Source organism: Chiloscyllium plagiosum, chromosome 5, assembly GCF_004010195.1.
Source record: "Chiloscyllium plagiosum isolate BGI_BamShark_2017 chromosome 5, ASM401019v2, whole genome shotgun sequence".
Lineage (NCBI taxonomy): Eukaryota > Metazoa > Chordata > Chondrichthyes > Orectolobiformes > Hemiscylliidae > Chiloscyllium > Chiloscyllium plagiosum.
This window is the reverse complement of record NC_057714.1, coordinates 10,848,937-10,853,870: the sequence shown is the minus strand read 5'-3', so window position 1 is coordinate 10,853,870 and position 4,934 is coordinate 10,848,937. Positions and strand designations below refer to the sequence as shown.

At 47.6% G+C, this 4,934-nt stretch overlaps 1 protein-coding gene across 1 annotated transcript in view; it reads left to right on the top strand.

Annotated features, from left to right (window-relative positions):
• The first annotated feature begins 1,651 nt into the window (after positions 1-1,651).
• The window catches only part of LOC122549715 (antizyme inhibitor 2-like), a 27,454-nt gene continuing 24,171 nt past the window's right edge, over positions 1,652-4,934 (top strand). Inside the window, exons 1-2 of the mRNA XM_043689600.1 lie at positions 1,652-1,658; positions 2,221-2,225. The gene's annotated coding sequence lies outside the window, so the exon portion shown is untranslated. The remainder of the gene's footprint in view (positions 1,659-2,220; positions 2,226-4,934) is intronic.

Below are 4,934 nucleotides of genomic sequence, written 5' to 3'. Positions count from 1 at the left end.
TCTGGAAAGGTCAGGCTTTTAAAAAAGGAGTCCATCTTCTTAGCTCTGTCTTCACAGTCCTGCGATTTATACAAATCAGAGTAAAACTCCCTGAAGATAGTATTGATCGTTTTATGATCATGAGTCAAATCATTTCCCTCATGGATGTGATAGCTTGAGGGGCCTTTTTTTTGCCTTGCAAGATACGCTAGGTATCTACCAGGCTTAACGCCATATTCATATAATCTTTGCTTTGCAAATAATATTTCCCTCTTTGCCATTTGGGTAAGTGCAGTATTCAGGGCTGTAATCCTTTGTAATTTAGCAACAGAGGGCCTATCAACATAAGCCACCTCAGCTGCCTTCAAGCGAGCCTCGAGTAGACGCTGTTGTTCTCCCTTTTGTTTTTTTTTGGGTCGCCGAGTATGAAATAATCAGACCCCGTGCATAGTCTCCCACATCACTAACAGGTTACTGGCTGTACCTGAGTTAATTTCCAAAACGGTTTTGAATTCTTGAGAAAAATATTTTCGAATTTACTATCCTTCATTAAGAAAGAATCCATACGCCAATGTCGGGGGGGTCGTTTCATTGTCCCTAGTCTTGGTTTCCATGTACACAACAGCATGATCAGAGATTATTATATTACCTATTTTGCCAGATAGTATGGAATTCAGAAAGGTAGAGGGAGTAAAAAACATATCAATTCTAGTGTGACACTTACGTGGATTACAATAAAAAGAAAAATCTCTGCCTTGCGGATGAAGACACCTCCACACATCTACTAATCCTAGCTCCTTATTCTTGGGTATCCTGTCTACCTCCGGATCCATAATACAATTGAAATCTTCTCCTATAATTGTGTAACAAGCCCTGAAAAGCCATCAGTCTGGAGAATGCTTCTGTTATAAATTTGAAAGAGTGTGCCAGAGGACAATAAAGATTCAAAATCCCATAATCCTCTCCATTTATAAGGGCTTTGATCAGTACATACTGTCCAGATTCATCCTTTATCTGACTTAAGATTTTGAAAGGATGGTTCTTCCAAATGAGAATGACTACTCCCCTACTTTTTGAACTAAAAGATGAAAAAAAAGGCCTGATCGAATCCTCCCTGTTGTAACTTCAAGTGCTCCTTATCCAGTAAATGTGTCTCCTGTAAGAGAGTTATATCAACGTTTTTTTTGAGGTTTGATAGTATTTTCTTCCTTTTGATTGGTGAATTACTCCTCTTGACATTCCAGGGGCACCACTTAATCGAATGACTAACCATGATCGTCCAAGCAAGTCCGAGACCCCCCCCCCCCGGGAGGAAAAACCCCATCCAAAATACCCCGAACGTAGACCGTAGAAAATTCACAAAAAATAGAAATTCTTTAATGCACTCACGCCAATATAGTGAAAAACTAATTCGAAATAAGAAAAATATAAAACACATTTAAAAGGAGATTTTCCCCCTTGCTCCCAGGGGGCCCTTTTCTATTCAGAAAACCCATCGTATCCTCTCCCAACCAATGCCCCACCCTCAATCCAGGCACCACATAGTAAAATAAAGAAATTCCAGTGTTCTATAAAGCAAAAGTTGAAAGTGAGCTCCCCACCCCCACCCACACCAACACCTGGATACATTTAGTAAAGATAATGCCAAGTATAAGCATATAAAACTATAAAGTTACAATCTCAGCAGGTAATAATTAAGTATGATAACAGAAAAAGAAAACCTCGCTCTAAGAAAGAAATGAGATAGGACAAAACAAACACCCTCCCCCACACGAATTAACTAAACCACCCGGCCTACATAAATAAAAAGAAAATCGCATATTGGCGAACAAATAAGCCCCCCTCCCTACCCCCCGGAGACGATATTAAACAGTAAAAGGAAATAAGAAGAAAGAAAAGGGTAGACCGGGGGAGGGGGGCAAAACAGCATCATTAACCACACGGATTAATTCTTACAGTGTATTAAAGAGAGTCCAAAAATTCTTTGGCCTTCTCCGGCGATCCAAAGTTATAGATGGATCCTTCATGGCTAAAACACAGCATCGCTGGGTAACGCAAGGAATACTGGACGTTTAAGTCCCTTAGACCCTTCTTCGTTTCATCAAATGCCCTCCTCTTGCGGACCAAAGCTGGGGAGAAATCCTGGAACAGCAAAATCCTAGATCCCTTATGTGTTATAGTTGGGGATCCTTCCCGAGGGTTCTGGAGGCTTCCAGGAGCATTTACATCTCTCTGTAACACTGAAGCCGGAACAGGACCGGGCGGAGGCGCTGGTCCGACCCGGGCCTGCGTATAGCAACCCAGTGGGCCCACTCTACCCGCACCTGGCCTGAGCCAGACTCCAGCTTCAATATCTGAGGGTGCCACTGCCCCAAAAAGACTGCAAGCTGGCCTTCCTCTTCCCATTCGGGAAGGCCCAGGAAACGAATATTTGTTCGGCGACCTATTCTAAGGCCCGGACTCGTTCAAGAATTCGGCCCACGGCCGACTCTGCAGCAGCTTCCGAGGTCGTGGCCTTTAGCTCTGCCCCTCCAACATGATGTTCGAGCTTTTCAGTATCTCAGTCATGCTTTTGCAGTGCGACTGAAAGCGATTCCTAGCTGGACCTGGATTCCTCTATGTAAGTGTCGATCTTCTCCTGCAGTTTGTTAATTACAGAGAATAGGCTCGCCACCGTAGTTAAGTCCCCCGTGGAGGCCACGGACATCTCTGCTGCTGCTGGAGGGGATGGGTGAGGGGTTTTGCCTGCTGCGAGCTGCGGGCATTCTTTCCTTTAGTCATTTTAGCACTGCACCAAACTACTCAAATTTATGCAGAATGACCAAATGAATTAGGTAACAGTTATTTTGAATGGATTGGAAGGTGTAGTGGAGGCGGGTAGCCCACTTTGCCTGAGTTTTGGGTGGAGTACTATAGACTCAGACTTGCTGGGTCGCTGCCATCTTGGATCTCCCAAATGTCTTTTAAATGTTGCAATTTTACCAGCCTCCACCACTTCCTCTGGCAGCTCATTCCATACACGTACCACCCTCTGTGTGAAAATGTTGCCCCATAGGTCTCTTTTATATCTTTCCCCTCTCACCCTAAACCTATGCCCTCTAGTTCTGGACTCCCCGACCCCAGGGAAAAACTTTGTCTATTTAGATTAGAGTGGTGCTGGAAAAGCACAGCAGTTCAGGCAGCATCTGAGGAGCAGTAAAATCGATGTTTCAGGCAAAAGCCCTTCATCAGGAATATAGGCAGAGAGCCTGAAGGGTGGAGAGATATGTGAGAGGTAGGTCGGGGTGGGGAGAAAGTAGCATAGAGTACAATAGGTGAGTGAGGGAGGGGATGAAGGCGATAGGTCGGGGAGAGGATGGAGTGGATAGGTGGAAAAGAAGATAGGCAGGTAGGACAAGTCATGGGGACAGTGCTGAGCTGGAAGTTTGGAACTGGGGTGAGGTGGGGGAAGGTGAAATGAGGAAACTGTTGAAGTCCACATTGATGCCCTGGGGTTGAAGTGTTCCGAGGCAGAAGATGAGGCGTTCTTCCTCCAGGCGTCTGGTGGTGAGGGAGCAGCGGTGAAGGAGGCCCAGGACCTCCATGTCCTCGGCAGAGTGGGAGACGGAGTTGAAATGTTGGGCCACAGGGCAGTGGGGTTGTTTGGTGCAGGTGTCCAAGAGATGTTCCCTAAAGCGCTCTGCTAGGAGGTGTCCAGTCTCCCCAATGTAGAAGAGACTGCATCGGGAGCAACGGATACAATAACATATTGGTGGATGTGCAGGTAAAACTTTGACGGATGTGGAAGGCTCCTTTAGGGCCTTGGATGGAGGTCAGGGAGGAGGTATGGGCACAGGTTTTGCAATTCCTGCGGTGGCAGAGGAAGGTGCCAGGATGGGAGGGTGGGTTGTAGGGGGGCATGGACCTGACCAGGTAGTCACGGAGGGAACGGTCTTTGCGGAAGGCGGAAAGGGATGGGGAGGGAAACATATCCCTGGTGGTGGGGTCTGTTTGGAGGTGGCAGAAATGTTGGTAGGGTGGAAGGTGAGCATCAGGGGCGGTCTGTCCTTGTTACGGTTGGAGGGGTGGGGTCTGAGGGCGGAGGTGCAGGATGTCGACGAGATGCGTTGGAGGGCATCTTTAACCACGTAGGAAGGGAAATTGCGGTCTCTAAAGAAGGAGGCCATCTGGTGTGTTCTGTGGTGGAACTGGTCCTCCTGGGAGCAGATACGGTGGAGCCAGAGGAATTGGGAATACGAGATTGCATTTTTGCAGGAGGTAGGGTGGGAAGCGGTGTAATCCAGGCAACTGTGGGAGTCGGTGGGTTTGTAAAAGATGTCGGTGTCAAGTCGGTCGTCATTAATGGAGATGGAGAGGTCCAGGAAGGGGAGGGAGGTGTCAGAGATGGTCCAGGTAAATTTAAGTTCAGGGTGGAATGTGTTGGTGAAGTTGATGAATTGCTCAACCTCCTCGCGGGAGCACAAGGTGGCGACAATGCAGTCATCGATATAGCAGAGGAAGAGGGGAGTCGTACCGGTGTAATTACGGAAGGTCGACTGTTCTACGTAGCCAACAAAGAGACAGGCATAGCTGGGGCCCATATGGGTGCCCATGGCTACCTCTTTGGTCTGGAGGAAGTGGGAGGATTCGAAGGAGAAATTGTTAAGGGTGAGGACCAGCTCGGCTAAATGAAAGAGTGTGTCGGTGGAAGGGTACTGTTGAGGATGTTGGGAGAGGAAGAAACAGAGGGCTTGGAGGCCTTGGGTCATGGTGGATGGTGGTGTAGAGGGATTGCATATCCATGGTGAAGATGAGACTTTGGGGGCCAGGGAAATGGAAGTCTTGGAGGAGGTGGAGGGCATGGGTGGTATCTCGAACGTATGTGGGGAGTTCCTGGACTGGGGGGATAGGACAGTGTCGAGGTAGGTAAAAATGAGTTCAGTGGGGCAGGAGCATGCTGAGACAATGGGTCGGCC